We start from the raw sequence: 25568 nt of genomic DNA, 5'->3' as shown, positions 1-25568 counted from the left end.
CACGTTTCCCTGAATATGTCAGCTTGCATGTCATTAACAAGAATACAATACTGTTTTACAACTTTTTTCTTCTGATGTAAAATTTACGTACAATGAAATACACATATCTTAAGAGTCCAACTGCTGAATTTTAATAAATGCGTGAACCCCTGTAACCCAAAATTCTATCAAGGTATAGAATATTCCGTGACTCCAGAAAATTTCCTCAAGCCCTTTCCCAGTCAGTTCCTTGCCCCTAGTCCCCAGAGGCAATCATTATTCTGATTTTTTTTTTTTTCTCATCACAGATTGTCACCTTTTTGAGAATTTCACACAAATGGAATCATACGTTACATACTTGTGTAAGGCACTGTTCTCTTTGACTTTACATAATGCTTTTGAGGTTTATCTAGGCCACTGTCTCTAATAGTATTTTTTCTTACTGTTGAGTAGTAGTGTAGTGTTACATAAATATACTGCAATTTGTTTATCCATTCTTCTTTTAATGGGCACTTTGGCCGCTTGCAGTTTTTAGCTATTATTAAGTAAACCTACTATGGGCATTCTTTCACAAGTCCTTTTGTAAACGTATGTTTTCATTTTTGTAGGAGGGGAATCACCAGGCCATAGGGCAAGTTTAATTCCACTTTACAAGAAACTGCCTAAACTTGTTTTCTAGGTGATTGCACCATTTTGCATTCCCACCAACAATTTATGATAGAATCCTAGTTTGCTCCGCAACTTCACCAAAATTTGGCAACATCAATCTTTTTTTTTTTGCCCCAAAGAGAAAAAATGCTTTCTTAAATTTATTTTCTTTTTCTTCCAGTATTACTGAGATAAAATTGACACAGCACTGTATAAGTTTAAGGTATACAGCATACTTATTTGATTTACATCCCTCATGAAGTGATTATCACAATAAATTTGGTGATCAATCTTTTTAATTATAGTCATTCTGGCAGACGTATATTGGTATCTCATTGTACTGACAAATGATATTGACCACTTTTTCATATACTCACTGACCATTTATATATCTTATTTTGTGAAGTGACTTTTAAGTTGTTTGGCTACTCTTATTGGGTTCTTATCTTTTTACTATTAAGTTGTAAGAGGTTTTTGTTTGTTTGTTTGTTTTTATATACCCTAGATACCAGTCCTTTGTCAGATATATGTTTTGTGAAACATTTTCTCTCGATCTTGATAATTCATTTTATTGATGATATTGTTTAATAAGAGAAGTTTTACATTTTGCTAAAGTCTAATTCTTGTATGGTCACTGCTTTTTTAGACTAGTCTAAGAAAAATTCCCTTTTCAAACCTTTTCAGGTGATTCTAACTTATAGCCAAAATTGAGACCATCTGGATTTTAGGGATCAGTAAAGCTCTGGCAAGCTATAGAGCTAATCAGGACACAAAAACATTGAGTTTTGGAGAAATTAACGTATTTGGGAGAAAGGTTATCTTGAGAGACTCAGAGTACCCAGGCTTCCGTACCAGGGCACTGAGGTGGCTGGTTAATTCCAGACTCTCTCAGAGTCCTTAACATGCTTCATGACTAGATCATGATGATTTTCGACACTGGGCAAGATAGAAGTTATAAGATTGGGGGCATCAGTTACTATAGCTGAATAGGAAAAAGGGGAATCAGGAGTCAGAATTCTCAAAAGCTGAATCTTCAGCATTCTATCCTTACCAGGAATACATTCAGTATACTGGGTCATATAATTTTCCTATACTAGTTGTATGGAAGAAGTTATGGAAAAAACAGAAACTAAGCCTTCTGTTATTGGCAAATATTGTGTTAGTTTGAGCTTAATTTGGATCAAGACCACAAAATCAAAATGCTCAGTAAGAAAAGACAGATTAGCTCATGGTAGTACTGGTTCCCATTTATTTAGTGCTTAGTACACATCAGAAGTTGGCAAACAGGCCAACAGCCAAACCTGCCTCATTGTTTCTGTAACAAAATTGTATTAAAACATAGCCATCTCCTTTATTTACTTATTGTCTAGGGGTATTTTCACACTACAATGGCTGTGGAGTAGCTTTGGCAGGCGATATGGGCCACAAAGTCAAAAATACTGCTTATTTGTCCCTTTATTGAAAAGTTTGTTGACACTTGATACTCATTATCTTTAAGCTGTATAGTATGTCTATAGGGAAGATGTTTTGTGTCCATTTCAAAGATGGAGAAACTGAAACTCAGTGAGTTTACATGACTCGTCCAAGATGGTGAAAGAAAGAACTATAATTTAAACTCATGTATGAATGGCTTCAGTGCATATACTCATTCTGTTGTACTATCTTCTCTCCCTCAGTTATAGAGAAGAACTTAAATAAGACAAATCCAATAATTATGGTTATTGAAAGGATTTGCCGTGCATTAGATACTGGAAAACAAAACTGGTTAATAGGAAGAATAATTGGTATTGAAAAATTACCAGGAAATATGGACACTTAATGAGTAATATACAAGATTAATTTATATACCATGAGAAGATTCTGAACTACGTTTTGTAGTCATCTGGTTAACATCGATTCCTTCTTTGGGACAAAGCATTAGGACACATATAAGTCACTGTAATGCAAGACCAAAATGCATCAGCATCAAAAGCCATATTCAGAGTGGGGAGAATCTGTGGGTAGAAAGGCACACGTGGTGAGAGAAATAGCATTTTAACTAGCCCTTAACAAACAGGAGGGATTTAGACTTGCAACATTGCAGGAGAGGAGAACAGTACATGTGTAAAGAGCCGGCTCTAGGTCACTTTTTCTAGAAAGTAGACTGCAGGAAGCATTGCTAAAAATAAGACAGAAAAGAAGGTCAATGTTAGATTATAGAAAGTCTTAAATGCCTGGTTAAAATACTGCACATAAATGAAGCACCTTTATACCTAAGATGACCAACCTAATTTGCCCAGAATGAAAGAGATTCATTCAGGGATATAGGACTTCTAATGCTAAAACCAGAATGGTCTTGAGTGAATCGGCATGGCCGAGCTCTGCATTTACACACATACACACACTCACAATCCTAGAGTAGCATATATTCCTGCACAAGTAATACAGAATCATAATCCTTCCTAACTCCTATTTAATATTTAATAAAAATCATCTAAGGGATTGTGAGGAAAGAAGGGATGAATTGAATCAACTGGAATTCATCTGAGAATAATGTGAGAATTGGCTGCTGAATTCATTATCAATTATATTTCATTTTAGCAGATCCCAGCATTACTGATATGTAGTATGATAACTATAGAAAAGGGTTACAGACTAGAGAGGCTAATTAATAAAGCGTCCTTTTCTAAGAAAAAAGTAAAGTGATAAATAATCAGGCAGTCTCCTTTGTGAACTGGTTTTAAGACAGTTTTTTTTTAAAATTCAAAATCATCTCATTTTTCTGTTCTATGTTAATAAAGAGTTTTAAATTGTGCCTAACATATTGGGCATTACAAACTGATTATTTAAGGGCACTTGACACAAAATAACATTTGATTTATTCATTTTTTGCTCATGTATTCAATCATTCAAGTAAGAATTTTTGAGAACTACTAAACGTGGGGAAAATGAAGATAAGACAAATGCCCCGTCCTTAAGTAGCTCAGGATCTCCTTAGGAAAAGAGATATATAAACAAATATTAACAAAGCAAAGAGGTAAAAAAAAAAAAAATGTAACGGATTTGTGGAAGAAAGGGATTATTTCCACTTTAGATAAGGTAGTTAAAGAATACTTCATAGAAGAAATGATGTGTGAGAGAAGCCTAGGCAGATATTTGGACATGGGCTAGTGTCCACGTTTTGCTTACAGGGGAATGAATGAATAAAAATGAGGGATATGATATGACAATCTGTACTGAACTAGCAGACAGGCAGCCTGGGCCTGACAGAACGGGTGGAAAATTTATTGAGAAAACAGAGGAAGGTGGTGGCAAAATCAGTGTAACTAGGGGATGGGTAGGGACCATGGAGAAAGGAATGCGAATTGCAGAGCTAGAGGTCTACCACTGCAGAGTGAGTCTCAGGACTTAGGCAGGGTCAAAAAGATCACAAGTGCTCTGAAGCTGGATCTGAAGACTAAGAAGAAATGGCGAAAGGGAATGGAGATAAACGGGCAAAAATGATAAGGCTATAAATCTCAGGTAGAGATGTAAACATGCTTATGCTTTGTTGTGGACATGGTAGACCATTGTAGGAGTTCTTGAGAGCAAGCTGAGAACTTCTACTCTTTAGGAAAAGTAAGGGTTTTCTCACGTATGACCTAGCAATTCTAGTTCTGGGTATATATGTCAAAGAAAGTGGTGTCTGGCCTGGATTCCTTGCTTGGCTCCGTGCAATAAACACTGCACTTCATCACACACACAAAAAAGGAAAGTGTTGTCTGGCTCTATAAGGGTTTTTTCCAACGTTTATTTTATAGTAGCATTTATAGTAGCAAAAATTTAAGGACAACTTGTGTGGGTGCTCACCCATGGGAGAATGATGGATAAAATGTGGAGGAGTGGTATGCAGTAATTAGAAACCATACAGAGCAACACTGAAGGATCTGAAAGCATAGTGCTCAGAACAATGACAAAGAAAGTAGAAGGAAGCAGAATGACATTTATAACATGATGTGTGTTTCATAAATTAAACATACATGTTCCCAAAACAACAAAACAGTCAGTTTTTCATAATACAACATATTCTTTCCTAAAAATCATCTTGCTATACAAAATCTTACAATAAAAAATACAGTGCCTTAAAAAAATACAATTCTTGTGAGAAGAATATCAATAGGTTTGGAGAGAACATGAAAAACTTTGTCAGTAACACTAAAAAGATCAGAACTTAAATCTGCAGCACAGTTATGCACATGTTAAACAGTTAAAATCATACCTGCTGCAATGTGTACCTATTCCAATTTTTACCTTAAAAAAGATGAAAGCTTTTCTGTGAACATGGGCGTGGGAAAGGTTGCAGTTTGTGAGTTATCCTGAGGTGGTGGAATGAGGTTTTTCTGAAGTTAGACAGAAAGTTGTAATGCAGATGTGGTTGTGCATGGCTCATAACATACATGGTAACTTGAGGTAGTTGGCAGATGTTTGAGGAGTGTGTATGGTGTATTCCTATCGGACTCCAATCAGCAGCGTGCAGTTTTCTGCACTCACCTAGGGTTTCTCCTAGATGGAATTACACATAATGTGAAGTTTGCTCAATTGTTCTCTATATCCTTGGCAATGGAAAAAATTCACTATTACAAAACAAGTATTACAGCAGAAATGGCTGTATGAACGCATGCAAACAAAGGCTCCTAAGACAGTGTAAAAAGAGAAAATACATAAGTATATAAAATAAAGGAGAAGACTTTGATGAGCCAATGATGGTAATTGATAATGTTCCTGGACTCGGGAGTATGATTAATCAGTTCTCTTCTGACTTTCATTCAGAAAAAAGAAAAGTGCAGGCCAGAGAGAGATGCTGTATGTCCAGGGTGAATATTTCAGGAAAGAGTCTGTAAGAAATTCCGGGGTGCCTGGGAATTATTTTTATGTGTAGTGGGAACTAACTAAATGAGTTTATAAAAAAAGAGGAGGGAGCTAGAGAGGACTTTAAGTCCAGGTGTTGACAGTGAAGGTGAAGGATGCCATTAGAGATGGAGGAATAGTATTGCAAGGCACGGGAAACTCAGCCACACGATCATATGGAACTAGAGACAGAAAGACAAAGAGGATTGAAAGAAAAAAAATCAACACAGATAATAGTTGATAATAAACAGGAAGTTGGTCTCTAAGTCAGCCAGACGCTAGTCTGAGTAATCTCCCTCCCATTTTGAGCTTCGTGAGCAGTAATACCCATATGTCCTTTCCAATATATGGCTCACTGAAAAGAGCAAGCAGATTATATGGCCGAAAATCATCAATGCTGGGAAGCTGCAGAGAATACCCAATAATTTAGTGACTGCCACTCGGCTTGATCACGGAACACAGAGGGATGGTTTTGGAGGAACACAGAAACTGTAAAAGGAGATGTGAAAAGCAGTCTGCAGAGGAAATAAAAACTGTGGATTCAAGGACAAAAATGAGAAACCAGCCTCTGGATGGTAATGAACAATAAGACAGTCGATGGTAAAAATTAAAGGTGATAATGAATCACTTTTACACAGATGAATATTCACTGTGATGATGTGACTTGAAAAGGAAAAAAAGAATGTGCGTTCTAAAGATTGAAAGATACTGTAGTTGGAACAGGCAAGCTAGTATTTCCCCTTTGGAATGATGTGGGCTGGAGTATGATGTAGACATATGCACTCCAAAGTAAAACTAGAGCAGTTTTGTTCAAGGCTACATATAATACCAACAGGATGCAAAGGATGGAGGGAGAGAATGAAGGAGGGGGGCCACCTACTAAGAGCCAGGTAATGTGTTGCAGAGAGGGAGTCATTTACCTGCCACATTAATATGATTATCCTTGGGTAACCTGGCTCTCAGCTGGGATCCTGTTTACTTCTCAAAATCTACCTAACATTGAGTTTAGCTCCCCTCACCAATCCCCTGGGGCTGTGAACATGCAGTGCTTCCCACAATATATGCAAAGTGCTGTTTCCATGGCCACCTAAGTGTCTGGGTACCTTCTCTGTCCTGGGTCATCTTTGTTGATCCACACTTGGAACTCTGGCTCGTCCCTTTTTCTAAAATCAACACTCCTAATAAATTTGTCTGCGTCTATTATTAGACTGTCCTTAAGATGTAGTGTAAAACAGAGAAGGGTTTTACATCATGGCCACGCAGACAACTTAAAATGGAAAATCAGGAAAGCTTACTCTTACAGTGCCCTTTAGCTACTGCACCACTGCAGAATTTCATAAATCTTTTACCTCAGTGGACTTTAGAAACTCCCCACAGGGTCTTTTATGGCCACTCCTTCCCTGCTTCTCCATTCTTTTTCCTCCTTCTCTATTTCAAGTTGAGCTCTCCTATACAACTTATCCCTCTTCTCCAATGGTGGGGTGCCCATCAGCTAATGCCAGAGCTTATCAACGTGTTTTTTATGTAGAACACAGTTTCCTTCCTCATAGAAATTCTACTTGTCAGAATGATAAATCCTTTCCCTTCTTTCCCTTCATTTTTATGGGTGATGGTGGCGGTTCAGCCAGTTTAAACAACATATGCAAGATCACAGAACTACTGAGGAAGACGAGCCAGAGCTCAAAAGCTGTTTTTCTGAGTAAAAAAAGAGAAATTTGTTTTGAGTGTTCCCAACGCAGGTAGCGTCATGCCACGTGCACCCCCCAGTTGACAACAGAGCTACCTGTGAGGTCCCATTAATCCTCCACATTTTACACATAAGGAGACTGAGACTCCAAGAGTGTGAGACACTTTTTCAAGGTCAAGCTAGTATTTGACCTATTTCTGTTTTCTGTGCAATAGAGGCAAAGAAGAAGGAAGGAAAGGACAGATATTTGAAGAGGAGAGTCTGGGGTAGATAACGGGTGATTGAAGGGCCCTGGGGATTTACTTTTCGTGCAATAGTTTGCTCTGAGAGTATGCGGAGCCCTGTCTGCATTTCTGATGTTTTCTTGTACATGAAACAGATGCATTTTTTCTCTCTCCCACTCTCTGTTCTTCAGGTTTCCTGACTATTGGGAGGTCCAGTTATTTTTGGCTTATGGATAGTAACAACACAGAGGAGATCCTCTCCCTGGTTTGACCAACTGTGCTCTCATTTCCTCTGAAAGGCTGGCAGTGTGAGAGCAGTTTTGGACTTGCCTGTCAGAGATGGGGGTTTTGTCATCAATCTTCCTCTGCATGATGAAGAGAAGTATGGCGAGAGAAACTGCTGTCTGCAAAAATTGCTTTTAATGTGGGGAAAGATTACTTACATGTTCCCTTCCTTAGAGACGGGCACTCACAGAGGTCTGTGATAGGCCTGGGTCAGACTGAAAGGTTAAATAGGAAGTAGGCTCTCACAGCATCTGGCAGGAAGCTCAGGCAGGCCTTTCTCCTGCCCCAGGCCATAGTTCTGGCCCAGCAGTATCTCGGTGTCCTCCTTTTCTTCCAAGCCAAGGCCACAGGGTAAATATTGTTGTACTTTCCCAGCACAGCAGGATATGACGTGGTCCTCAAGTCTTCCCTTTCCACCCCACCCCTGCAGACCAGCTCCAGGATCTTCTGAGGGAGACCAATTTTAGCAGTAAGGGCACAGCCTCGGTGTTCACATCCCAGGCCTGTCATTTCCTAGTTGTATGACCTTGGGCGGGTTTCTCTAACTACCTGTGTATCAGTTTCCTTGGGCATCAAGTGGGGCTGATGTTGGTAGGATCTTCCTCATAGGGTCAATATGAAGATAAAAGTAGTTCATGTTGGGACTTGCCTGGCGGTCCAGTGGTTAAGACCCTGCGCTTCCACGGCAGGGGTCGCAGGTTCAATCCCTGGTCGGGGAACGGAGATCCCACATGCCACACGACACCCTGTCCCCCCAAAAGTCGTTAATTGTTGCTAAAGCACTTATAAGAGTGCATGGTATTTATCAGGTGTTACGTAAGTGTCTTTTAGACCAAAAATATAACATGTAATCTCTGAGGACGAGTAGATGTAGGTATCAAAGTTTGGGCTTTGCCCAGCCCCACAGGTCTGGGTTATGTTCCTTCTCAGCTCTGCCTAACACTTCCTTTCCTGCTATCTTTCCCACTTTATTGAAATGACCTCTATTCATGACTAATTTCAGGCTTCGTGAGTGAAGAGTAAAGAGTTTATCCTATTTATTATTTCATCCCCACTGCCTACTACTGCACAGTTAATTGAAACCCTTACAGTTTCAGTCTCCCGTCTACACTGAAAATTCACTGTGGGGAAAGTAAATGAAAGAGAGATGGAGAGTCTGACCCCTGCTTTTTAAATTTTTTACCTCGTCTAATAGAAAGCCAGGGGGAGACCTCTTCTCAGCAGAACCCCGTCCCCAGCGTGAGTGATACAGCCATCCACTAAGAAAAATGGAAGACATGTGGTCCTCCATACCGGGCCTGTGTCAGTTTCCAGAGGACCTGTCCTGATTGGGAATCATCCTCTGCTCTCAGCTTTTCCTTCTCTCCCCTGTGGTGATTTCAAATTAGGGTGGATCAAGGTCATTCAAAAACCTTCCACAACTCGTCCAGGGACCAGTGAGGTGGAACTGAAGACTTTGGAAATGGTCCAGGTTATTTTGAGGAAACTTGAGGCTAAAAGATCTGGAGCTGCTTAGAGCTGCCTAATTTCCCCGGGGAAACTTTCTGGCATGTGTTACACCATTGGTAAGACCAAAGAGCTGAGGCAATTTGGCATGGCCAAGGAGGAATGTCCTTAACAGGAGATAAACTCATTGCCAGAACCCTCCACATTGGGAAAAATATAATAGAAATTTACAGCAAGCTACTTTGCATATAACTGCTCATGGTGTAAATGCAGACAGGGAAGCTTCACAAAGGGAAGTGAAAAATAATTCTCATTAACAGTAATAATGGATAATAATGTTAAAAGCTAAGTGCAGAACTTCACAGATTAAGTGCAGAATTTTGCACTTAGAGATACTTAAGAAATGTGTGTATATATATTTGTATTTCCATTTATAGAAAAATGTGTTTTTATAGTACAAGTTTCACCTCAAACAAAGGCAAATTATTGCATTCAGTGATGGACTCTTTCTAAGCTCCTCATACCCATTTGTCCCAAGACTAGAGACACGCATGGCCCTCACCACACTTTGATTCCAGAACATTCCAAAAGTACTGCAGAAAGAGCATAGGCTTTGCAGTCATGTAGACTTGCCCTCACATTCCAGCTCTGCCATTTCCTGGATGGGTGATCCGAGACAAGTTAATCAGTATCTAACTACCTCAGGTTTTCAGCTGTAATAACTAGGGGATAATTAAAACATCAAGCTCTCAGAGTAGATGGAGAACCAAATGAGAAAATATTGCTTAAATCATGTACCTCAATGCTTATCAGTTAGTAATATCCTCTAAATATTTACTGGATCCTCTAATGGTGATGGAGCAGACATCCTAGAACAGTGACAGTAGCCTGTGTGCTCTTGGTAAGAGTGAGGACCTGGAATGGTCCTCTTTCATTATTACATATGATACATTCCATTAGGCTTTTTATAACACAAAGAGCATAGTACCCCCAAGACAAATAGACTTCCTTAAGGGCTGCTACCAGAGTTACTTTATATTTTATCTTAAAAAAGACCTTTCATATAGTAGAAGCCAACAGATATTTGTAGAATGAATTAATTAAAAGCTAACAAGCCTGAATCCTCAATTAACAAGGTGTTGTTATTGTATTTTCCTACACTCCACTGAGGAGGAAAAAAACCCAAACAAACAAATAATGAAAAGCTAATATTGGAATTTAAGGGAATCTAACTGTGCATGAGCTTGTGTGTTAAGTCCTTAGGCATGTTCTGGGGTAAAGATTTAATAGGATTCAAATTTCCTATTTATTCTGCATCTATATCTTCTACCCTAGATTATGAGAATCCATTTTCAGGCAGGGTATTCAGTTACTATAAATACATAAATGCATACATTTATTGGTGTTGGAGGCCATTGTCAAGGGGAAGATAGGAGAAGGAACACTGGATTTGTACTTAGACATCTGAGTTCTGGTCTACCAGTTAGCTGTGTGAATTTGGGTAAGTTGCTTCTCCTCTCTGAACCAGTTTTCTCCTTGGTAAAATGAGAAGATTGAATTTTATTGTCTTTAAAGTATTTTCCAGCTCTAAAATCTTTGTAAGTATGTGGCTAGAAATTTCCTTGTGATTTTTTAGAAACACTTGTGAATTCCTCTGTTAGAGTACTTGACAATGTACATAGAAATGATGTGCTTACATATCTGTGTTTTACTAAACTGTGAACTTCTTCAGGGTCTGGCTTAGAGCCTACACTAGAGTAAATTTTAAAGATTAATTGATTTTCATTAATTATACTAATCACATATAGGAAGACATTTCCAATTTTCAAATTTGAATTGTGATTTATCTTTTAAAAGATGACAGCTAATGACAATTTTCAAATGTCCTTAGATCCTATTACTTTAAATGCACTTCAGGTAAATATAGTGACCCAGAGGGTTAAAATAAAATAATTAAAAACAGCTCAGCCTGACATTTTTCAAAGAGCATAGATGTACGCTGCTAAAAGCAGCCCTTTTCTTCCTTACATTGGGTGATGCACAGCACATGCACCTCTGCCTTTGAATTTGCTGCAGTACACATTTTTATCTGTGGCTTTGCTGAAGGTACAGTAGACAGCTCATCAAATGCAAGGGTGACAGGAATCTGGGAAGGAAAGTATGTGCAGTTTCTGACCGAATCATGATCCAAAGAGATAGTAACAGGCTACAGTGATAAGAATTTAATTCTCACAAAATACAGCTTAACAAGGATGAATGTTCTACCCAGAGATCTAAAAAAACAAATGTGTTTGGACAGGATCAGGGAGATACGGCTTAGTGGTTGCAAATATAAAATATCTTCAGGAGTCTAAAATAAATATAGTGATAATAACAATAGTAGCCATCATCTACAGCATACTTATTATGTGCCAGAAACGTTGCAGATGTTTCAACTCGGAGTTCCAAGACCAACACCTTTCCAATACGCGATGTCGGAAGTTCATTGATGACAACTAGGGATAGGATTCCTACAAGGCTACCTGATCTTAGAATGAATTAAAATGGTTAGGCAGGTAGAGTCCCTTGCTCTGTGCTCATCAAACCTGGTTGGAATTTGTGTTCAGGTTTAGATTTCACCACTTCCTAAGTCTATAGAGAGCATGTTCTAGAAGAAAGTGAGGGGTCTGGTAGCCTTATTTTCTGAGGATTAGTTGGAAAAATGAAGAGAAAAATCTGGAGAAGTGGAAAGGAGAGATGATAAACGTTATTAAATGCTGAAAAGGTTACCGTGTGAATGTTGGGTAAAGCCACTTTTACCTGAATTATGAAGAAAGAAGCAGAACGAAGAGTGAAAAAAATAGAAAAATAGATTTGTCTTCACAGAGAAAAAAGTATTAATAGTGATTTCTGTACTAATACAGAATTGTTACTGCTAAGCGAATGAAGGGTATAGTGTTAAAAGTGTGCAGAGATAGATTGAATATTCATTGATGAGAAGGGAAGACTGGACTTGGATTGATCATAGAATATATGTTTCAAGTCAATTTCCAGCCAGCCTTTTAATTATATTATGATTATATATCAGTGGAGCGTGCCTCATAGTTTGCAATCGAAAACTTTTATTGTTTATCTAAAGCTATTCCATATAAAACTCTGCTAGATATTGTATAAATACATGTATAATCCCTGACCCCTAAAATATCAATAATATAATTAAGACTTCTGTATTGCTTTCAATCTTTTTAATTTACTTATCATAATAACCCTAACATGCAGGTAGTTATTTTACCCATTATCAAAGGACAAAACTGACACTCAGAGAAGTAAGCATGTCCAACATACTGTTAATTAGCAGTATGTAATTCACAAATGAATGATTAACAGTTCTAAATAATCACTCTTCCTCAATATTTTCCTAAAGATTCCTCAATTAGAGCTATTTTAAAAAGATCTTCAGCTTTGGATCTTTTTTTTTTTTTTTTTTTTTTTTTTTTTTTTTTTGCGGTACGCGGGCCTCTTACTGTTGTGGCCTCTCCCGCTGTGGAGCACAGGCTCCGGACGCGCAGGCTCAGCGGCCATGGCTCACGGACCCAGCCACTCCACGGCATGTGGGATCTTCCCGGACCGGGGCACGAACCTGTGTCCCCTGCATCGGCAGGTGGACTCTCAACCACTGCGCCACCAGGGAAGCCCTGGATCTTTTTAACAATAAAAGTCGAACATATTTATTGCAGAAAATTTGGAAAATAATGTAAAAATAATTTTAAAAAGTAGAATAACACTGTCCATAACCCCATCATCAGTAAGATTACTCTTAATATTGTAGTGCATAATTCTGTGATATTTTATACATCTATTTCATAAACTACATACATATATAATTAAAATAAATATTATATATAAATATTACACACACATACAAATACACATAATATTTAAGATGAAATGAGACCCACTGCCCTATGGTGTTCTTTGCCTTTGTCAGGAAAGAAAATATTGTGAACATAGCTAATATCACTAAATATTCTTCTAACACATACATTTGATTTGCTTCAGCCTAAAGAGATATTGAAACGACATACAAATCTGCTGTTACTAACATGCTAGTAGAATCATTCCCTTGCACAGTGGAGACTCATGAGCAGTCACTTTAGAGAGTGAAGGGCTCCTTGCTCCCTCTGCCCTCAGGCCTGGAGCTGGATTTAGGAGCAGCTCAAAGCAGTGCCCTGTTTCCCTTTATTCCTGGGCTGCATGATCGAGCCCCTGTCCAACACTAACCTCGCTCGCTCTCTCTGCTCGAAGCACTGTGGTCCCATTCTCTCCCCTGAAATGGCCAAATTCATTCCAGCCTCAGATCCTGTGTTCTGGACCTTCTCATGGTCCGGAAATCTTTCCCTAGAAATTCACTGCTACTTCTGCTCCACCATTGCCTCCTCAGGGCTCTTTCCTGACTGCCTTATCTCTGGCAGCCCTGTCCTTTCTTTCCACTTGCCCGTCACCTACTTTCACCCTGCTTTAGTTTCTGTATCCTACTTCTTCACTCTCTATAATCATATCACATGTGTATTTGCTCCTTGCTAGTATTCTTCTCCTTTATTAAGTATAGGGTGTTTTAGACCTTGTGTCTTGTCAACAGTAACTAGAAGGGTGTCTGGCACAGAGTGTGGGCACCCGACATAGGCTAACGTGCACGAATGAACGAGTGAGTGCCTTGTACGGCATAGCTGGCAACGAGATTCTATTTTGTGTGGAGCACGTTAGGAAGCCAGGGAAGGGTTTTGAGTGGCCTCCTAATATTTCTTCTAAGAGAGATCATTTAAGACGCCTGGAGTTTAGCACAAAGGTGGATTTGTTCATTTCTATTGGCGTTTTTGCAGAAGGATCACAAAGCAGAAATTATCCTGCAGCATGGCCAGGAAGGACAGGACAGTGTGCCACTAGGAAGGGTCTAGACAGAGAATGGGAAAATGGGACAGAGTCACTTCACAGTGGCACCTAATAGATAAATCTGGGAAATCTCACAAGACCAGGTACACGTGCTAACATTGTCTTTCACACTTGCAAGGAGGATATATTTAAAGAAACCAGAATAAGCAGGAACTCTTGTTTTTATCAGAAGAATAAGGGTAAGCTCATTCACTGTCTGTGTGGTTAGGTGGTACGAGGCTCAGAAGTTTTTTTATTTGCTTGCATTTTTAAGATCGCATGAAAGAAAATGTACTCAAATTGTGATTTTTGAGAAGAGAGTTATCCATCAGCGTTAGAGTCGTGATGAGGCTGTATAGATTTCCTAAGAAAGACACTTCTGCCAAGGTGATAACATAGTTATCTTCCTGTCAGGTAGTATAATTGATAACACCATTCAAAATTAATGGACTTTGGTGTGTAGTAGATTAATGCACAGTATGCTCAGAGCAGAAACCGACTACTTCTGGGATCTCAACCCACACCCAGAATTAGACTAAAGTGAAAAGGGAGGGATGGGGGAGCCCTCATGGCTGAGGATACCGTAAAGACAGAGAAGTTTTACAAAAGGACACTGCTCAGAAAATTAGGCTTCACAATTCCATACTCATGAAAGTGAGACAGGAAGGTGTACAAAGAAAGCCTGCACTTCTTGTGGGAATCAGCTCTCATATTTGTTTCATTACTCTGAGCTTGTAGTTCCCATTAGTGGCTCTGGTTGAGCTCTTGTAAACCTGGTAACATACAGTCCTTATGAAATAATACATTACTAGGGGATTTCTATTGGTCTTCTAAGACCTAGATTAATTAGTATCAGAATAGTTTAATAGACACAGGGGAGCAAGCTTAATAAGAACACACTTACTAGCCTACATAGTCAAAAGGAATGATCTCTTTCTGGCTGGATTGTGGGGGAAGTAAGGGTAAAAGACAGAGAGTCAAATCAGGAAGAAACAGAAAGATGGAAGGAAATGGGCCCACAGAGTCTGCCACTCATTGAGAAGCTGATATAGAAGCTGCGGGTTGTCTTGTCCCCCTTGAAGACTAGACTAGGAGAAGAAAGTACCTTTCTGGGATGCTGGAGGGAAGCTCAGCAAGGGGACAAAATAAGACTTGTTTCCTTATTTCTGATTCCCTAGCAGATAGAGCGAGAAGTTTTGGAGCCATCAAATTCTTGGTTCAGATCTTGGCTCTTATATCTGTTCTGTATATCATTTTTGGACAGTTATTTAAACTCCTGGGATATAAGTCATTTTATCCATGCAACAAAGGCAAGCAAACCAATTTGTAGACCGTTGTGAGGAATAAGTCAGATATGGTGTGTCTAAGACCTAGCACGATGCCTAGAACAGGACTGTCATTGGTAGTGCTCACTCCTGCACTAAAGGGCACCATTGATGTGTACAGATGTGTCGGACAAAATGTCAGTGCCCCTTCGTGACACACACATTGTCTCCCTTGAACACTTGACACTTCAGAGTAGCAGCTTTGTAAGATGTGTGATCTATTTAACATCATCTCTCAACGTGTCCACTTCAAGAGTGCAAAATCAAGATAATCTGACATTAGTTTCTCACATTCTAGTGAAAGTAGGGGTGAGAAAGATGGGTTGGGACCATCTTCTGGGTCAATTGTGTGTTCCATTCCCTCCGTCTAAAATGTGACTCTTCTCTCATAAAGTCAGACTTTATTTGTGACTTGTTGGGAAGTGTTCCATGAACCCTTATATGCCTTTTCACTTCAAGCTGAATTATGTACCTATCTCATGGGTTACCATAGCCCTCATCATGGTGCCCGCAGGATAAATCCCTCAGGAAAACCTTTACATTGTATCTTCTGTGTTATTTTCCATGACTCTACCACCAGACTATGAATTCCTTAAAGTTCTTATTTATTCTTATATGTTTAGGTCCTAGTACATTGTCTGGAACAGTTACAGTTCATCATGTACTTGTTACATGAATGAATACACAGAATATTATATGCAAACCTATTATAGACTGACCTTGAGGAAATGACTAACCCCTCTGACCCTCAGCTTCCTCATGTTTGAAATGGGAGAAAACATGTACCTAGCAGGTATAGTGAGCCATGTAAAACACCTGGGCCAGACTACACACTCAGTAAGTGAAACACTGGCTCATTATCATTGTATTATATTAATCATCATATTCAGATACAATCCAAATTACATGATTGAACGATTTTTAAACACTTAGGGTAAAAAAAATGCATGTCGTGGAGCCCCTTAATTCTTGAGATTTCTGTCTCTCTGCAGGATGCCATTTGCCCTTTTCACCTCATGGATCCAGTCCTATTTTCTCTCTGCTCTCACTCATAAGTTCTTACATTTATTCTGTCTGACACACTCAAATCCATGAAGTCTAATGAACATCCGTTCTGACATTACGCTGCTTAAGTATGGCTAGAGTGCCTAATGATTTTTGCTTTTCACAGTGACTCTGTGTATTCTGTTTTTCTAAAATTTATCAGAGCGGAACATCACTTTAATACTCCTGAAATCCAGAGAGTAACAGTTAAATCTCTACCAACGCTTTTGCGAGTCAATCATATAAAAGATACAGTACTAGTTACAACAAGGGGATATAAACATGAGCATGGCCCTGCCTCTAACCTTGAAGTTCAAGGCCTTAGATCAAATCGTCTCCCATTAATTATGCAGAGAAGAGCCCTCACGTGATGTTCTCCACCACTGTGAATCAGATCTGCTGAGTAAAGCAAACGTTGACTGGGCAACTTCTCACGTGCCAGATTAGGGGCCACGTGCTTGGAAAATGAAGCAGAATAAAACATAGGCTCTGTCCTTTTGCAGCAGGTACTTTAGTGATTAGGAGAGAGAGGAGAACAAAAACATAGTATTTCGATACAATAGTCTAAATGTTTTATTTGAAGTCAGCACAAGGAGTGTTGGTGCTAATAAGAGAAGAAATGAACTGGACTAGAGATTAAGGAAAACCTTGAGGGAAAAATGACCTGAACAAGTCTTGGTAAAAAGACTGCTAATGGAAGTATCCACATGTTGATCCTTGTGAGAATCAAAAGGAACTTTGAACTCAATGTTCAACATAGAGGAGGTAATCAATGTCAGATTATGTGATATAAAATAACATTTATAACAATTATCATTACTGAGGAATACTTTTCTAAGTGGAAATAACTGAGGAGAAGAGGGCATTTCAGGCAGAAAGAAAACAGGAGGTTTTTGAAAAAGTGTTACTACAAACTGTTATATTAAAAGCCTAGAGATAGGGTGAAGATTGATGGGAAATGAGTAGAGGCAGGTGTGTCATGCCAGACAGTCCTACACGAGTAGGTATGGTTTTGAGGCAATAAGTGACTCAGTCAGATTTATTTTTAGAAAGACTACTCAGCAATCCCATGGAAGGTTGATTTTACAAGTTTAAGACAAAAGACAAGAAGAATAGTTAGAGGTCTGTTATGGTGGGACAGGTGAGAAGTGATGACGGCCTGAACTTTGGGCAGAACCAGAGGACAGAAGAGGAAGGGTCCCAGTGGAGACGATGGAGAGATGGCACAGGTAATTTATTCGATGATTTACTCGATGAAGATAAAAGGGAGATGCAAGGATCAATAAGAATATCAGGGTTTCTGTCTGGATGGGTGGTGGCATGGTCGAGGCCACCCTGCCATGTTTGTTTGGGACCTGTTGACATTAAGGTGTCAAGTGGAGAGATTCAACAGGCATTTTCAGACAGGAATCTGAGGCTCAGGTAAAGCATCACTGTTGAAAAGAGTGGTTTGGGGGTCTTCTGCAAATAGAGGGAATAAGGATCTTAACGAGGAATGAAATTGATTGAGCAGGACATCTAGACAAGTAGAAGAAGAGGGCCAAGTACAAAACTCAGTAGAGGTTTGGAACATATCTAGGTATAGAATGGCTTTGAGTAAAGTGGCAAGATCAGAATGGTCATGAGGAACCTAAAGCTGACAGCTGTCTACAGCAGTTATCAAACAATAATGTGCATAATGAACAACTGGGGATCCCATGAAATGAAGATTTCCTGGCCCCACTAAGGGAATTGGATTGAGTATACCTAGTATAGGGCCTAGGGAATTGTACTTCCCAACAAGCATCCGGATAACCAGATGCAAGAGGTTTGTGGATCATGCTTTGAGAAGCACAAATGATATTACTGTGTGAGTGGGAGAAGACTGGATGAACCCAGGCAACTAGATCATCAAAGTCCTATGCTTATGGAACTAGATGTGAGTCTCCTCTAGATTTGATTGGCAGGTAACCAACAAAAGAACATTCTTCTTACCAATCTTCGGTTATTTGCTGAGCCAAAAATATCACCCAAACCCGTGTCAAAACTTAACCTACCCAGAGCAGAGTTTGCAGACACAAATAAAAGTCAGGCTGGGAAAATGAAGGGAATCCAATGCAATGTATTTGTATTCTGTCACTGAGGCACTGTCTAATGTTGCTGTAACTATGATGTATAGGTCTATCAAAGCATGTGTTACCATGGTCTGAATTTCCTGACTGGAGAAAAATGATTAATGTAGAGATTTGCATTCGATGTGGGCTTGGACATCAATATTTCAGCTTAGGTAAACAGGGGCTTTACCTAATTTATTGGCTCTCACTATGGATGGCTTGTAGAAGCCAAGTTCCCCCTCTGCCTCCAGAATGACCTTTCATGCTCTACAAATCAATCTAGAAGAAGTGAAGCAAGTTGGTTAATATTTTAGTGAGAAAAAAATGACTTCTCATGTCAGAGACTTAATTGTTGTGATTTTGACCCATTTTGAAATTAGTTAACATTTGCTTCGGGCCTCTGACTTCATGCATTATTTATTTTCATCTTGGCCTTGCTTAAGTCTCTCCGTGTGCAGCATGCCCATAACACGTAAGAAGCTTTTTCTAATACTGCACTTGAATAATAGCATTATGAGGCAGAAAACGTGAAGACCAAAAAGTGTCCCCTCTGCATACACGCATGCATATGCACACATATGCACGTGGACACACACATACACGCACAAACATATTATTTCAAGCCGAGCTACCTCTGTATATATTTTAGCTCTCATTGGCAAAGTTTCTAGATGTTACAGTCAGCATTATAGAGCAATTTCCCTGTAAGAATTTTACGTTGCAAAGTGTGTCAGAAGTTATTCAAAGGGTAACAGTGCAAAAGCTCACGTATGCACTTCCTGGAGGCCAGGGCCAGCCCATGCTGTCAGTCACTGTCAAAACTATAGCACGCAGGGACGTAGTATGTCTTTTTCTCCCCTTGAGAAAATGTTCCTGCCCGCAGAGGTCAATGCCTTTATGGCATCAATCTATTAGCCTATTGTTACGGTGTGAATCCCAAGGAGAGGCATCTCGTCAGCTGTCTGGCTCAGATGCATGGTCTCTACAGCCTTCTACAGCAAGGGGCCAAGCCTTGCATCTTGCCTCTGACCGGCAGCATCAGCTTTGATCTATCCTGTCATAACCTCTGCATCCTGGTGAGTAATCACTTAGACCTGACTATCCATGACTTGTTCTGTGCAATCATTGGAGAAGAGTGCTTTTGGAATCATTAAACAAGCTACTCCTTCCAGCCAGCCTAGGTGCCCTCAGAGCTTGGATGTAAAAAAGGTAGTCCAGGAGAATGTTCTATCATGCCAGCTCTGTGAAAGGAGGTCCACTTAGAAGCTCCCACAGGGAAAAAAAATTGCTCAGAAACTCCTGTGTATTTCTGAGACGTTTACCACCTTCTAATCACCTACATCCCTTTCAGTCTTGACACTGCTTCGGAGTTAAACAAAGACCAGTGTAAAAACGAGGCTCGACAGCTGTTTCCCAGATGTACAGAAATAACCATTGCAGCTGTCTGAAACTAGGGCGTTTGCATTTGCATCGGTTTGGATTAAATCTTTCATTGATTTGGGTCATCATTTATGTAACAAGTTCATAAAACAAAGGATGTGGCTGTCCAAAGCAGCCATTTTAAATCTTCAAGCAAGAATACAGAAATTCTGGGGATTACATTTGCCTGGTAAAAATGCCATCTTAATTCAAGATGATTTTCATTAAGAATCTAATTTGTTCACAGTACATTTTCTCCATGTGCTAAAACTGCACTCGTTTGTCCAACTTCATTGTCACCTTTTCCTGGAAGCTGTTTCTAGTTCCTGGAGTTAAAATTAATTGATATTTTCTCTCTGGGTCTTGGAAACACACTTATCTAGACTTGAATATTATGCGCTCATTTCCTAGCAGTGCTCGTTGAAGTAAACGCTCAATAAATGCTTATGGTATCCGAAATCCATGGAAGGCTTTCGGATACCATAGGATGGAAGGAGGGAAGGGAGAGAGGGAAGGAGGAAAGAAGGAAGGAGGGAAGGGAGAGAGGGAAGGAGGAAAGAAGGAAGGAGGGAAGGGAGAGAGGGAAGGAGGAAAGAAGGAAGGAAGGAAGGAAGATTTCTATTAATTCAAAACTTATAGTTTTAGGGCAAATATATACATATATAATCATTTAGAATTCAGAAGCACTTTCACTTTGTTACTTCTGAAAATGTCATTTTAATATTCTCATGTGTCCTTTAGTGTGGAGCTTAACAATATCCCTTGATAATTTTCAGATGCAGGAAATTGAAGTCTTGTAAATCAAAACCGTAAATTCTCTTTCACACCCTGATTTTTTTTAAGGAGGACACATGCTTCATTTTTCTTGAACTTCTTTTCTCTTCAATTCAGACTCCCAGATCCCCTCAGTATCTTGGTTTTCCTCTTATTTACAGGACCCCTCCTTAGCAGTTTTTTTCTTCCTTTCTCTTCAACACTGTTCCACCCTCCCTCCCCGACCAGGGTTTTTACGTTGCCTTTCTTTCCTTGTCTTGATCCATAGGAGGATGCTCATTATATCAACAAAGCCAGGATATCTTCTTAGTGCAAGAAATACTGTTGATGGCTAAAAGTCCTAGATGTCTTACAAATATTTCAAATACAATATGTCCAAGACTGAATGTACTGTCTTTCCTGCCAGGACTGCTCTCCCCACATATCCCATCTTGTTTAATGGAGCGACCATCATCCACCGAGTCTCTGAAACCATAAACCTCCACGTACTGGTCAGTTTTCTCCCTTGCCCTCACCCTTCAAATCCAATCAGTCAGCACATCCTGTCAGTCCAGACTCTAAAAACGTCTTTCAAATCTAACGTCTCCTCTAGTGCCCTTGCCATCTTTCCCAAGGACTACTGCTCAGCACCTGCACTGGTTTCATTTTCACCATCTTTGCCTGCTGCAGGCTCATCTTTCTGCAATGCTACAGGCATCCTCTACCTTAAGATAAACAAATAAATAAGTGTGAGTTTGTATGTGTCTGTGTGTCTATATACCTTATTCCCTTCTCATCTTCAGGAAAAGTCCTTTCTTAATTAATCATGGCATTTATTTATTCATGACATTCCTCATCTGAGCCAGACCTCTATCCTCATCCTCCACCATCCCAAGCCCCTCACTTCACACACCCCCCATGAAAAACACCACATTTCCTAAACATACAGCCCTTTTGAGATTTTCAAAGATAACTTGCCTATCAATCAATACCCCCAAACTCTTACATATGCAGCTTTTGTTTGTTTGTTTTGTTTTATTTTCTGCCAGGCATGCCTTTCTCTCTGCCTTGTGAACTACTGCCCATCCTTGAAATGTGAGTTTTATGAAGATAGTCCTGACCCTTAGAAGGCTCTTCCGTCTGCACCTCTGTAGAACCTGGGCTTCCCTCTACTAAGAACAGTGTGATTGCTTTTCGGGTCCCTTTTTCTCATCTACCAGCCTGCAAGCCTCCTCAGGACACAGTGTCTTTTAATAATCAGTACCTGACAATTTGCCTTCAACTTAATTTTTATTAAATAAATGAAACTTTCATTTTGTTTAACTTGAAATTTCATTCTTTTTTTCTGCTTCCATTCTGTTATAAGACATATTTTGTTCCTTTAATTATCCTTTTTAGCACAGTTTTTATTCCTGATTAAAGAAAGATGAACGAGGTTACTAGGCATACATGATGGGGTGTCAAATCTTTTACATATACGTTACATTCTCACTTTTAATTTTTTTTTCCTTAGTGGAAAAATTAACCATACACAATTTTACTTATTCAGGCATTCTTTTCATTCAGTGAACTCTTATCAGAAATATAATTTGTACTGTGCAGAAGCTGTGGAAGGGAATTAGGGTGCGTAAGTGATTGTTATATCATTAAATATAGAGACCCATTGATTCAGTCCAGGGTGTTTTGCTATTGAAGAAGCCCATTAATGCCCAAATAGAGTTCAGTCACTCTTCATCTTTCTCAAAGACCAGTGAAGAGGGTTGAAGGACCTGATCCTGAAACTTCTTAAAGTTCTCTTCTATCCTGTTCTTTCACACCACTTATCCCTGCGGTTTCTTACTCACCAACCCGGAAACTAACCAACTGAGTACTTAATTAGCACTCTCTCCTCCTCTCCTTCTCTGTCTCTTATTTACCCTTTTCTGACCTTCTGTCACTGCTGCCCCCTAGATTCCCTGCACTGCCCCCCCCATGCTGTATAACCTCCACCTTAACAATGCATGTCCTGTTCTCTCTGTTTTTCTCTGAAGAATCAGTTCTCTTGGCCCTATCCTTCCTAAGCCCATCTCCTTTCGTTCCAGCTTTCCAGTTCTGTGTTCTCTATCAGTTATTCCAGTGCTCCATCACAAAAGTCCAAAAACTTGTCTGGAAATGAAAGAATTATTTCAAATGAAGGGGTAGTCGTATAGGAAGGTTGAGGAGCAATCCAAGTGGCAAAGCCTGGGGTTTTGTTTGTTTGCTTGTTTGAGCAGAATTGTGAAAACACCTGTTAATTATTTTGTCTCATCGTGATTAAGATATGGTCACCTCCTTTACACACTGCAGTATGATGGGGAAGGAAAACATACTAAACCATCAACCATCATATTATGTGAAACCCACTATGATAGAATTCTGTGAAGGGCATTCTGAGGACATCTCTGAAAGTACTTACTTTAGCCCTAGTTTGGGAGAAACAGGAATAAGAGTATCAGAAAATGATTACTGGTTGTGATGAATAATTTTAAAATGATATATTTAAGTTTGTCTGGTGATTGCCTGTAAATATGGAAGAGAAATTAGATGATGGGTTTAATAAGTTTAGGACTCAGCATAAAACATATTGATCAGTTAACTTTAGTTAAGATTCTTATATTGGGTGTGTTGGGAAGATGCCAACCTAGATGAATTATAGCTAGCACAGGGTCCTTTGCAAATCCAAGAAACTATTGTCCCTTTCTAGTGGAACTTCCTATGCCAAACTGTCTTCTCACATGATTAATGAGGATTAATTTCTAATACTGCCATTTCATATGTCTTATAACTAGTAAAGCATAAAATGTCTGCTTTTGAAATGTTACATAGAGCTTGGTAGAACAGTGGTACTGAAGACAAATGTAATCTTAAGACCGTGTATTTGAGTAAAAACGTTTACACTAATAATTTGAACACACATAAATGAAGACTCTTCACCTTGGCCTCTGTGAGGTGAATTTGTATGTTAATGTCTGACATCATTGGGATATTAAAATAAAAGAGTCATGATCTTAAGTCATGATAGTTAAAATTATTTGAAGAGGTAGAGTTCTAGAATATTATAGGGATCATAGTGTTTCTGCTGAAGTTACTTATACTCTTAATCCCTTCATTAAAAATAATAACAAAGTGTATCAGTCATGATGAATTATGCATTTCTTTGAAATGTTAATAAACATAGTCAAAGGGAAGCCTTCTCTATTACATTTTTTAAATATATGAATCCTATTGCATCAGGATGTTTTCAGTATTCTTTCATGCTGAGGAAAGTGCTCATGCCCACGTGTATGATTGCAGATTTAGGATTAGACCCATCACTTCCATGCCAGGGTGAATTAAAGTTGCTTATCAACATGTAGGGGATACACTGGGAGAAGTCAAATCATAGAAGAACACACACGTGTTGCACTTGCCATCTCAAAGGCATTTTGTAATTAGACCGGATTCATTCATGAGACCCCCATCTGAGCTGACTGGGTGGGATACCTCTGTATCCCACCTCTGTATGATATCCCATACATCTGGTGGGATACTGCTCTTTGCAGTCACAAAATTGAAGTTAGAGAGATTAAATGACTCTACAATGACTCTTGTTTCATCTTGCCAGGTCATTTCTGAAGGCTAGACTTAACATGGATCTAAATTCCCTAGGTGGTATTTGAGTGACTTGGTAGGAACATTGTTCTCTCTTATTGCATTTTTGTTCTTTTCCTGAATTATGGAGTGAGATTCTGTTGTTTGTACTGAAAAAAATTGAACTTATATGGATGCTTTATATTACATATCCTGTTTTCAATTGTATGTCCTACTCATTCTGCTTCTGTCTTTCCCCTTTCCTAGATGAATCATATTTTCACTGGACTCATTGGACTGAAAGACAAGGTTGAATAGGTAAGTCATTTGGGGAGCTGCTATTAACACTCACATATTGTAACCAGCAGTCCTGTGTTGAACCTCAGTTTAACCAGTCTGGCTCCACAGTGTGGTAAGATCTGACTCTACTGCCCTCTTTGGTCAGACCCCCGTAAAGGACTGAGACCATAAAAGCAAACACTACAGATTAGTAAAGCAATGACTGTTGAGGTCTGTTGGCCTCAAATTGGTCAACACAGTGTGACAGTGTGTACACATTCAGAAAATATGTAGACAGTTTCTTTGGGTTGGCTGGAAATTCTTAAGTAAAGGTGAGATTATGAGAAAACATAGCCAGACTAGGATTATCACCTAGGAATTTGTTCACTGTCCTGAGAAGAAGAAACTCATGAGGCTGAGGTGTCACAGGATGCTTCCTACCCATTTGCGGGGACAGATGACATGGCGTCCTTCTAAGTCTGCAGAGTAGAAACAGTCTATAAATGATACATACTTTGAAATTGATTCTGGATCAAGGGGAGTAAGAATGGGTTGGGCAGTGCCAGAATAAGGTATAGATCCAGTGAGCGCTGACTTCTTTCACTGGTAGAATCTAGATTCTGGGAAGAGCATTTAAGTACTGGCTCTTTGGTCTTACTGCCTCTGGTTTTAAAAGTGCTTTTCTAGTTTAAATAAAATGACTTTTCTTTGAAGCACTATATAGGTAAAGTTTTTGGGAAATATATAGGTAAGGTCTTAAAAATATTTATGTCTATTGATCTACTAATTCAATATGGAAGAATCCCTTTTGAGGAAATCATTAAACACAAGTACTAACATTCATATTCAATTTTTTTTTACTGTGACACTCTTTATAATAGCCTCATGATGAAGTATTATGTAGATGTTAAAATTATGATTTTGAAAATAATTTCATCCCAATAGAAAGTGTTGAAGCAAGTGAAAAAGCAGTATACAAAAATATCTACATTGGGGCATGACCTCAATTTATACATAGCAATTA

The 25568-nt window shown here is 39.1% G+C and overlaps 1 long non-coding RNA gene across 1 annotated transcript in view; it reads left to right on the top strand.

The window, feature by feature from the left end:
• LOC137231336 (uncharacterized) overlaps positions 1-24583 on the top strand; it is a 1125320-nt gene extending 1100737 nt beyond the window's left edge. The window contains exon 6 of the long non-coding RNA XR_010946462.1: positions 24533-24583. This is a non-coding gene — a long non-coding RNA (uncharacterized lncRNA). The remainder of the gene's footprint in view (positions 1-24532) is intronic.
• Positions 24584-25568: the final 985 nt, after the last annotated feature.

This window comes from Pseudorca crassidens, chromosome 9 (assembly GCF_039906515.1).
Source record: "Pseudorca crassidens isolate mPseCra1 chromosome 9, mPseCra1.hap1, whole genome shotgun sequence".
Lineage (NCBI taxonomy): Eukaryota > Metazoa > Chordata > Mammalia > Artiodactyla > Delphinidae > Pseudorca > Pseudorca crassidens.
Note: the sequence above shows the minus strand (reverse complement) of the source record. Positions and strands in the feature narration are given on the sequence as shown.